This window comes from Callithrix jacchus, chromosome 2 (assembly GCF_049354715.1).
Source record: "Callithrix jacchus isolate 240 chromosome 2, calJac240_pri, whole genome shotgun sequence".
In the NCBI taxonomy this organism is placed as follows: domain Eukaryota; kingdom Metazoa; phylum Chordata; class Mammalia; order Primates; family Cebidae; genus Callithrix; species Callithrix jacchus.
Window position 1 is genome coordinate 40,352,266 of NC_133503.1, and position 11,709 is coordinate 40,363,974.

Consider the following 11,709-nt stretch of genomic DNA (forward strand, 5'->3'; position numbering starts at 1 on the left):
GATTATAGGGGCGAGCCACCACGCGACCCAGCCAAGTAAGTAACATCTTAAAAAGGTAATTGTGAAATATAACATATATACAGAGGATGTCTAAAACATGTATATGAGCCTATATTAATAAACCTATATTAATACACATCTATTACATATATATCTGTAAAACTATCCCCTTCCTTTCTTCATAGTTTTGTTACCCATGTATGCAGTTTGAAATATAAGTGAATGGGATCATACTGTACATATTTTTTTGAGCTTTTTTTTTTTTTCTTTTAACTTACTCTTATCTCTGTGAAAGGCTAGAAAATGTAGACCCTGGCTGGACAGCCACATCCCACCTAAATTCTAATGCCATGGAAGAAGGGGAGAATAGATGTTGGTGGATAATTAGCCATTTTGCTCACCCACCTCCCATTATTTCTGGAGTTATTTCTTTCCTGCTTAATTTGATTAATAATTTCTGCTTCTTTTCTATCTCGTGGCAACGTCAATGATAAATCATGGAACCAATGAGTAGGCTTTACTTCAAGAAGGCAATAATTTCATTCTATGTGGTTTGGGGCAATGAGAACAGAAATGCCTTCTTACACCATCAACTGTTTTTTTCTTTTGAAATGGGGTCTCACTCTGTCACCAGGCTAGAGTGCAGTGGTGCGATCTCAGTGCACTGCAACCTCTGTCTCCTGGGTTCAAGCAATTCTCTGGCCTCAGCCTCCAGAGTAGCTGGGATTACAGGCGTGTGCCACCACACCTGGCTAATGTTTTTGTATTTTTAGTAGAGGCAGGGTTTCACCATGTTGGCCAGGCCGGCCTCAAACTCCTGAGCTCAAGTGATCCACCTGCCTTTGCCTCCTAAAGTGCTGGGATTACAGGCGTGAGCCACTGCGCCCAGCCTCAAATTTTCTTAAATAAACATATTTTGAGGGCTTACTTCCCTTAAGATACTAAGCACATGCAAAGGCATCATGCCTATTTACCATGCATAGAAATTCCAATAAAAGGGCATACATAGTTGAAGGGTTAAGGGCATCTGCACCCATAGGGTAAGCTTAGAACCAATTTATAGAGTCCAGCCATATCCTGTCCTGCAAAGACAGTCCCATGTGGTACATGCAGAGAAGGCTGGACTGGATGTGATATACACAGGAGATTGTGGGCATAGAAGAGGTGGTGGGATAGGGTGAGGATCAGAAAGACCTAGGAGGTGTTCCTAGCTCTGCCCTAGTTGGGAAAATCTCTTAATTACTCTCAGCCTCAGTTTCCTCATCGGTAAAATGTACCTATATCTGAGAGACAGCTATTATCCTCATTTTGCCGATGAGGAATCCAGGCTCAGAGCAGTTAGCTTGCTCAAGAATTCATTATAGAAAGCAAGTCAGGATTCAAGCCCAGGCAGTCTGACTCCAGAGCTGGAATTCTTCATTGCTAAGAATCACTAGTGGATGGGGCTGTGCAGGATAAATGGAGGGAGAAGGATATAATCTTAACACACTTAATACTGACATCCACTGTTAGATATTTCCTGATTTCTGAGTTGTTAAAAAGAGAGTACGTGTGTTTTAGCATGAAGGAAACACGGTATTGTGGGTGGGCAGGAAGGATGAGGAATAGACTCAACGCCCCCCAGCTCTCTGATGCTGTTTCTTTCTTGGGTTTACAACCTTGAGCAGGCCCCAAGTAGAATAGTCACGTAAATGCAGGCCTTGAGCGCTTGCCTCCAAGAGGAGAGTATGAGCGCAGGATGCCACTGAAATTTCCCTCCCTCGGCAACCAAAGTTTTTGGGGATGGGTGGGGGTGTGCAACTGTTGTCACAGTTTATGTTCCTCCAGAGCCTCGGAGCAAAACTTCCCCCCAAAGCCATATTAAATAAATAAAAGGAAATTCAGCAGATGGGAACATGAATCAATGAAAACTCCCATATGAGTGCAAAGATTTATGTCAAAAAACAAAACATCAACATCTGGGAGCTGCCGCGTCTCCTCTTGGCTGCTCGTTTGGAATGGATTCTCAGTGTCGCTTTCCGCCTCTTTCTGGCCCTGGGAGAGGACAGCAAGAAATAAAGAATGAAGCCCATTAAAAATAGTCATTTTTAATCAGAAACGAACGCTGCTTTTCCCCCAAGGCTGGAGGGAACGTGATGCAGGCAGCGGGGCTGCGGGCTTAGCCCTGGGATTGCGGGGGGAGAGAGCCCCCTGCCGGGCGCGGAGTGGCGCCCTCCCCACCAGGCCCCCGGCCGCTGTTTGGGGTCGGTTCCCTCCAGATTTCACAGCCGCTGCAGCAGCAGGAGCGCGCACACGCCTGCGCCCACCGCACTGCGGCGGTGCTTGGCGGCTCAGTCGCGGAGCCGTCACGTGGGTGCGGCCCGGCCCCGGGCAATCCTGGGGCTGCCTCCTCAGGCAGTAAAACCTGCCTCCTGGGCGCTCCTCTGGTCAGGGCGAACCTGTGCCTGTCTTCCCCAATCGGGGGGAAGAGGGGCTGCGAAAGAGGAACCCTAGGCCTTGAGGAATGTGTAGTGCAGCTCCAAGTTCACACTTAGCTCTTAAGCTGGGCCACGTGGGGCCTAAAGGGGCAGTGACTGGATCCTGATATCTGGGTCCAAAATCAACTCTGCTACCGCTAAGTATGTGACCTTGAACAAATTTACCTCCCAGAGCCAGCGTTTCATCATCTGTAAAATGGGAATAATAGCACCAATCTCATGGGGAAGCTGTGAAAAGTAAATGAGAAAACATGCGAGATACTTAACACAGTGCACATATACATAAAATTTAATAAATGTTAATATCGGGGATAAATTTAATATCAGGGATAAAGGCTCAAATTCTCATCATAGCCTACAAGGTTCTTATAACCCATGCTCCTAGCTCTGCAGCCTTGGAGAGGTCACGGACCCCTTCCATCACTGGGTTACAGCTGCATTAACCTTGACTTCCACCCAGCAGCCTAGTTCCTATCTGCCTCAGGACCTTTGCATCTGCTCTCCCCTCTGCCTCGATGGCTCCATCCCACCTTTTCTTCAACCCAGCCTGCCCTTTCTTTGGGCCTCAGTTACTTGTCACATTGTCTAGGAAACTCTTCCTGATTCCTTTCTGCCCAAAATATAGTTTCTCTGCTCTGCGCTCTCATAGCAGCCCAGCTTCTCCTTCCTAGCAACCTTCCTAATTGAAATATAGCATCAGTTTTGTTATGTTTCCTGTCCAACACCCCCTGGACAATTCACTCCATGAGGCCAGGAGCCCAGCCTATCGCGTTCATGGCTGTTTCCTCAGGCCCCTAGGACAGTGACTGGCCTGGGTTCTCCATTTGTGGTAAATGACCCAGAGTGGACGGTGGAACTCAGGCCAGAGGGAATCCTGGATCTTCTACATTGTTCCACCAGTTCCTTCCAACAGTAAACATTCATTTATTAAGATCTTCTATATGCTAGGTCCTGTGTTGGGCACCAGAGACACAGACTCACAATTCAGTCTCTGACTCAGTGGAGCCTGTAGTACAAAGGCAGAGATGGATATGTGAACAGAAGACAAAGACAGCAATGGGGGTGGTCGTTCCTACAAGGACAGAACCCTTGGCTCCAAGTTGCATAGACGGACTAAGCCGAGTGCTTTACCTGCATTACTAAAACTCACAACTATTAGAGAGGCCTATTATCATCCCATTATACAGATGAGACATAAAGAATTTAAACAACTTGCCTAGTATCACAAAAAGAGTAAAAGCAGAAGCAAGATTCAAACAGGTGCACACACATTCTGATTCAGAGCCAGAGCTCTGAACTACTTGGTGACGCTGCCTTGAGAAAACCACTGTGAGATTACCCACCTCCCATCCTCATGATTCCAGTTCTGTGCTGGGTAGAGTGCAGCCCTGCCCCTCCTGGGTTCCTGCCAGTAGGACTGCCACCTGCCACCATCCAGGAGCAGAGAGGAGGTAGAGAGAGCCGGGAGGAGGGGCGGGGAAAGCAACCACCCTGTTTCACACGTGGCGCTTAATGAGGAATGTTCACAAGGGCGGCAAAGGGGACCTACAATTGCTCAGCTAAAAACAGGAGCATCTCTGGCTTCCCTGCTGCCAAATCCCCAGTGCTTGAGGGAGGCCCCAGCCTAAACCCAGCTCAACGCTCTGAGGGTGTTGCTCTCACCCACTTCCAAGCTCCACTGATCTGCTACACCTCCTCTCACCACCTGGGGCTTTTTTTTAAAGGTTAAGTTCACATCCTCCGTTTGCCCTCATAATGGCAGCTCTGCTTGCCCTCCTAGAACTTAAAAGTCAGCCAGCACAGGGCTTGGAGGCTTCTGGGAGAGCTGTTCTTCAGAGCCTTCTCTGCTGAGGCTTGGCAAGGTCAGGTGTGGGGTTCCTTTGAGAATGTGGCGAGACCACCTGCCTTTTTCAAATCTCCCTGCCCTCTAGCTGTCAGAAAGCTGCATCATCCACCAGCATCTGGGGAATTCCGACAGGTGGATCTGAGGTCACAGCAGGACATGCAATGGATAAACCTAGCAGGTTGTGGAGGTCTGGACTGGAACTCAGGAAAGAGGGCAAAGGTAAGGCTAATGATTGTTACCGTTTTGGGCTCTGTGTGCCAGGCACTGTGCTAACTAAGCTTTACATGTGCTCCATTTCACAGATAAGGAAGTGAGGCTCAAAAAAATTCAAGTAACTTTCCAAAGTTCACACAACCGACAAAGTGGTGGAGGATTCAAACCAGGATTATTAGGATTCCAGAACCCAAGCTCTTAACCACTGTATTCTCATTTAAAAGTCAACAGCACAGAGGGAGTTTAAGAGCAACAGGGAAAGAATGGACACGTGGATGATGCTGGTACTAGGGGTCAGAAGGAAGAAGCAGCACTGCCAGATACAGGAGAATGGTTAGGAGATAAACGAACAAGAGAGACGTAGGACCAGGGAAGCTGGAGAGGAGACAGTTGAAAGGGCCTGATGCAAAAGAAGGCAATTTTCACAGGACCCAGTGACTAGCTGGGTATGGAAGTGTCTGACCCCTTTGGGGTATCTGGACAGATCATGAGAAACCCAGAAAGAAAGCCAGAGAGAAAGGGCTCACTTTGTTGCCTCCTGAGTCTATAATTCTGGTCTTTTCTGGGTCCCAGCTGTCTCCTGCCCTTGGGATCCATTAGATGTCCTGGCTACTCTTCCATACCCTGATAAAACTTTTTCAAAAGCTAGCTTCAGTGAGTTTCTAATACTTGCAGAAAGAGTCAAAACTAGTGTGGGGTCATGAGAAAACCTGAACCAGAGGAAAGAAAGCAAAAATAAAACTAGTATTGGGGAGGGCAGAGAAGGAAGAGTTGAGCCTACAATGAGTTCAAGATTCCTTTCCTGGGTGGCTTGGGGAAAGTACACAATAGCCAGAAAAATGGAAGTGGACAATGAGGTTGTGTGTAAGATTTAAGGCACGGATGGCCAACTGAGTCAAGTGCTCTGGGTCAAGAGTCCGACTGAGCAAAGGTCCACTGGTAGTTAATGAGGTGGTCTTTGATGACCCTAGTGACCCCTATTTCAGAAGAACAGGGATAGAAGCTGGGAGACAAGGCTGAAAAGTGAAGGAGTCATGCAGAAATGGGAGGCAGCATGTGTTTTACTTAATTAAGAAATCTGGCAGTAGGGAAAAAGAAACAGAATGGTAGCTGAAAAGGGCAGGAGGATCAAGTAAAGGATTTTTCCCCCAAGACTGGAAAGGCCTGTACATATTTCACAGGCAGAAAGAAAAAAGGTAGGAGGAAGATGTATGTTTTGGCATAAGGGTCAGGATAATTATAGAGACAAGGTTCTAAAAGGGACAGGAAGGGAATGGGACTGAGAACAAACACAGAGTTTAGCCTTAGAACAAAGGGAAGAGACAGACCTCTCCAACTGAGTCTGTATTCTTGTCATTTCCGCCAAATGATAAACACGCCTTATATTTATTTGTTCAGTGTGCAGCTAACGTCCAAGTGTACTCACAGTTGCTCTCAAGTTAGATTTTTCTTCGTCATCATCATATATAGTTACCATTTACAGACCATGTGCCCAGCAGTTTAACTGTGTCATCTCATAAGAAGAGTACAATTATCATTCCCATCATACAGACGAAGAAACTGAGGGAAAAGATATTATAATGAACTAGACCAAGGTAACCCAGCTGGTAAGGGAGACAGCTGTGTTGGATGTTAGACAATTCAATTCTAGAATCCCCGCTCTCCTGCGCCGCTTCTTGACACTTCACGTAGTACAGAATAATTGCCTCTAGAGAGTAGGATTAGAGGGTAGAGAGCGTGTGCAGAAGTCTGCTGTCTTTTGATATAAGCCTTTAGTATTATATGACTTTTTACTAGAGTAAGAGCTTTTCAACAACCATTATTTATCTGGGGGGTCAAATTCACTGAGCTTGGCTTGCTCTATACTCCCTGCCAGTGGGCTGTTCCTTAATATACAACGCTCTTAAGTATAAATTGACCTCTGACGAACCCCACATCCAGATTCCTACCAGGTAGGTTTTCTGCTATGTTCTTTAAAAAGAAATTAAACAAAACAAAAATATTTGTATAAACGAATTTGCCTTTTTTTTTTTGAGACAGAGTCTGCTCTGTCACTTAGGCTGGAGTGCGTGGTACGATCTTGGCTCACTGCCTTCACCTCCTGGATTCAAGCTATTCTCCTGCCTCAGCTTCCCAAGTAGCTGGGATTACAGGCATCTATCACCACACCTGGCTAATTTTTGTATTTTTAGTAGAGACAGGGTTTCACTATGTTGGCCAGGCTGGTCTCAAACTACTGACCTCAAGTGTTCTGCCTGCCTCAGCCTCCCAAAGTGCTGGGATTACAGGCATGAACCACCACACCCAGCCATTTGCACTCTTTTATATTAAAAACCCCAGCTGGGTGGCGCACGTCTGTAATCTCAACACTTTGATCAGACCTCCGCTCCTGAGGTCAGGAGTTTGAGACCAGCCTGGCCAACATGGAAAAACTCCATCTCTACTAAAAATACAAAAATTAGCCAGGCATAGTGGCACAGGCCTGTGATCCCAACTACTCAGGAGGCTGAGGCAGAAGAACTGCTTGAACCCAGGAGGCGGAGGTTACCATGAGCCAAGATTGCACCACCACACTCCAGCCTGGGTGACAGAGCAAGACTTCATCTCAAAAAAAAAAAAAAAAAAAATATATATATATATATATATATATATCCACTAATAGAAAGCAAAAGCAAAAAGAGCTAGTATCAGTGCTGAGGAGATGAGGTGATGACTCAGGTTTCTCAGTGCTGAAGGTGAGGTCACTGGCCTAGAGGGGACAGGGTGAAAATGAGAGATTGACCCCCTCTAATCCATTCCTACACAGCAGTCAACAGCCTTTCTTAGATCCCTGTGGCCTGGTCACTCCCCTACCAAAACCCACACCTTCAGGACAGAGTCCACATATCTTGGGGGCTTGCAAGGTGTTATGATCTTGCTCCATTTACCTCTCCATACTAAGGCCTATCACTACCCCATCACCATCACTTCCTGTCTCCCCCTCAGCTCCAGCTACACTGATCTTAAATTGTGCTTTCTTTTCCTCCCTGGATCTTTGTATCAGCTGTGTCCCCTGCCTGAACTGGGCTTTCTTTTCCTTTCCTTCACCTGGTTAGTTCCCAGGCCTCATCATTAAGGTTAGTTTAGCATTGCTGCTTCCAGGAAGTCTTCCTGACTTCCATGCCTAGGTTATGGGCCTCCCCTGGGTGTTCCCATAGCACTTGCTCGCCTCCAAAGTCTACTTCCTAGTATTCATGACCTTGTGTTTTCCCCTCCCACACTGATTCCAGGCTGACACTGTGAATTGCTTTAACCAACAGAGTGCAGAAGTGATGCTATGCCAGTTCCTGCCAGCTTCCACTTGTGTAATTTTGGAAGCTCTAAGCAACTGTGTAAGAAGTTCAGCCACCTAGCTAGAGAGGACATGTGGAGCAAAGGGGCCCTGAGACTACATGGAGAAAGAAGCCAAGTCTTTCCACTGCCGTACTTGAGTCTTCATATGACTACAGTTCCAGCTGCCATCTGACTACAACTTCATGAGAGACCCCAAGTGAGACCAGCAGAATTGCCCAGCTGAGCCCAGTCAATTTGCAAAACTGTGGGAGATGATTGTTTTAAGCCACTAAATTTTGGGGTGTTTGTTATGCTGCAATAAGTAACTAAAATATCACTCCGTATTTTAATTGCCTACTTTGTTTGCCCTCCTAGGCTATTTTCTGTGAGGGCAGGGACAAAAACCACATTCAAGGTTTGTTTTTGTTTTTCTCGAGACAGAGTCTTGCTCTGTCACCCAGGCTGGAGTGCAATGGTTTGACCTTGGCTCACTGCAACCTCCGCCTCCTGGGTTCAAGCGATTCTCCTGCCTCAGCCTTCCAAGTAGTTGCAATTACAGGTGAACACCACCACACTCGGCTAATTTTTTGTATTTTTTAGTAGAGATGGGGTTTCACCATGTTGGCCAGGCTGGTCTCAAACTCCTGACCTCGTGATCTGCCCACCTCAGTTTCCCAAAGTGCTGGGATTACAGGTGTGAGCCACTGCACCCAGCCCACATCCATGTTTTAAAATTGTTATATACTTAGGATATCCTTTAGCACTAAATAAGCGCTCATATATTTGATTACTGCACTTTAAGAATGCCTACAAAAATGAAGGCAACAAGTATCTAGAACACTTGCCGTGGTGAGAGTACACAAAGTACACAATGGCATGTGTAGTCATCATGAAAGGTAATTCAATGGACGGTGGACAACAGGTTCCCGATGTCAGACAGACAGCTTACCTTTGTGGAGGGATTCAGTCAACTTGAGGGACTGCATAGAGGGACTAAACCACAATCCAACACCATAGAGTTTGGGAGCAGAAAAGAAAGGCTGATGGTTTGAGGCCTGGAAGTTAAAGCAGCTATTTCCGACAGCGCTCTCATGAGCTGCACTGAACAGGTGATCTGCTGTGGGCTCCAGCCACCCTCACCATCCACCCTCACACAAGTCATCTGCTGATGTTCCCGTTTATGGGGACAAGAGATGCCGTGTTATTCTATACATGGGGACAGATGTCCTACTCTCTCCTTCAAAACTTTTCAACTAGCTTCACACAGGGAGGGCCCTCAATCAATGTCTGTATGTGCAATGAATATATTTCCACTCAAATCAGCAAATCCCCAGACTGGGGTCTCGTACCCTTTGCTGTAATAATCATTAATACAAGGTATTCTGTCAATAGGCATTGTTTGGATATATTCTTTGGGCTGACAATTTACATCAAGCTCTGTATGGGACACGAAACAGGAAAATGCTATTCCTGCCCTGAGGGAGAGAACTGGGAAGGCTAGAGTTACACACATGAGATAAATATCATAATAGCATATAATTACTGCTAAACTGTGTAGTAAGTAATTAAGTGCTATAGGAATTGGCAAAAGTAGGGAGCAGGGAGGGCTCAAACAGTTGAGTCTACACTGAAGAGCTGGGATTGGACTAAGACTTGAGAAATGACACAAACTATGGATAGTCTGAAAGGAAGGAGGGTACAAAAGACCCAGGAGGAAGAACAAAGCCGAACCAGCATACTTGTTTGTTACTTTATTTTGGGGGCAGCAACACAAGGAATGTGAAAGGTGGCTGTCCCAAATCCCAAAGCAAGGCTATTTCTGAATATCAAACTTATCGGCCTTTATTTATTGTTTCTTCTGCTTGCAATGCCTTTCTTCCTTCTCCACCTGGCAAGCCCTTATTCATATTTAAAGGCCCTGCTCAAATGCAACTATTTTTCTGAAGCCTTCTAAGGAATCCCACAACGCATTGCTCATGTTTCTATGGGAACATAATCTATTACACTTGCCTACTTACCTCCCCTACTACTATAATTAACAGCAACTTAACACTTACTGGGCTTTTACTATGCTAAGCATTTTTATTTATTTATTTATTATTTTTTTGAAGGGTATTCCTGAAACACCAAGCTAACTTTTTTCTGAGATGGAGTCTTACTCTGTTGTTAGGCTGGAGTGCAGTGGTCTGATCTTGGCTCACTGCAACCTCTGCCTCCCGGGTTCAAGCAATTCCTCTGCCTCAGCATCCCGAACAGCTGGGACTGCAGGTGCGTGCCACCACGCCCACCTAATTTTTTATGTTTTAGTTGAGACATGGTTTCACCATGTTGGCCAGGATAGTCTTGATCTCCCCACCATGTGATCCACCTGCCTCGGCCTCCCAAAGTGCTGGGATTACAGCAAGCCACCGCACCCTGGCCCATGCTAAACATTTTTAACGTATTATTTTACTGAAACCTCACAACAATTACATGAGGTATTATTTTCCCTATTTTATGGATGAAGCTCCTGAGACTTAGTGTTAAGGAACCTGCACAAGATAACATAGCTAGAGAGTAAGCAAGCTGTGATTTCAACCTAGATTTGTGGGACTACAAAGCCCACTCTTAATCCATTGGACCATGTTCCTGGAGACCACAAATGCTCTTTCCTCATCTGTCTTCTCAGACCTATGACAGGCTGATATATGGCTCAAAAGTTGTTTAACGGCCAGGCACAGTGGCTCAAGCCTATAATCCCAGCACTTTGGGAGGCCTAGGCGGGTGGATCACTTGAGGTCAGGAGTTTGAGACCAGCCTAGCCAACATGGTGAAACCCCGTCTCTATTAAAAATACAAAAATTAGCTGGGTGTGGTAGCGGGCGCCTGTAACCACAGCTACTCCAGAGGCTGAGGCAAGAGAATCGCTTGAACTAGGTAGGCGGAGGTTGCAGGGAGCCAAGATCGCACCACTGCATTCCAGCCTGGGTGACAGAGCTAGAATCCGTATCCAAATAAAAAGTTGTTTAACAAATTAATACAACTTTCAGGCAATATGCCTGGTTCTAAAAGCAGGTGTCCCCAGTACACTTTTACCCCAGCTAGAGACTTCCACCCATCTTAAAGTCACATACCCGGAGGAAGGGGATAGGGAGGAAATCTAAACACCTTACACTTGAATGTGAGCTCTGTTATTTCACGGATTCAAGTCTGGTGAAAGAGGAACTATTCTTTTCCACAAAGAACAAATACAAAGATAACCTTTGCCACGTCTGAAGACCGGGGTTCTAATAGGGAGCGGAGGTGTCTCAGGTATTTTGAAAGGAGCTACCCAAGAATCCCAGCCTGTCAGGCCAGTCATTCCATCTGACCCTATTTGGCACGGATTGGGGCTCGGACAAGTTAAGGGGATGGCAGGAAGCTGCACAGTGAGACAAAGCTGGGCCGGAGCTAGAAGCCAGAATCAAAGCCTTGCCCTGCACGGTTTCTCGTCGCCTATGCGGTCGGGCCCTGGCCTGGCATCTCCAGGCAGGTGGCCTTGGATGGAAGCTCGGCCTACTGGCTTCTTTTGTTGGACCCCGGGGCTCCTCTCCTCCGCCACGGAGCTTGGTTACTCCCACCTCCTCAAGCCTAGGGTCTGGGGAAGCCTTTCTTCGTTCGCGGCCTCAGCGTCTGCAAGGTCCTCTAGTCCCCCCGAAGCCGCTCCAGCCCCGTTTCTCAATGGTCACGCTTCTGAGCGGCTCGCTTTGCCACCTGCGGTCCCCTGCCTCTGCGTGGCAACGCCAAGGACATCCCCCACGTAAGGCTGGTCCCACATCCCCATGCCCTTGCCGAACGTCACCTCCACGCTAGCCCGGAATACGCCTCCTCCCTGCACTTCCT

The 11,709-nt window shown here is 46.8% G+C and overlaps 1 long non-coding RNA gene across 1 annotated transcript; it reads right to left on the reverse strand.

Annotated features, from left to right (window-relative positions):
* Window positions 1-1,918: 1,918 nt before the first annotated feature.
* Window positions 1,919-11,700, reverse strand: LOC103789656 (uncharacterized). The gene is made up of 3 exons (XR_013531302.1): window positions 11,669-11,700; window positions 2,643-2,705; window positions 1,919-2,034 (listed from the first exon to the last, which is right to left on the reverse strand). It is a non-coding gene; the product is annotated as an uncharacterized LOC103789656 (long non-coding RNA).
* Window positions 11,701-11,709: the final 9 nt, after the last annotated feature.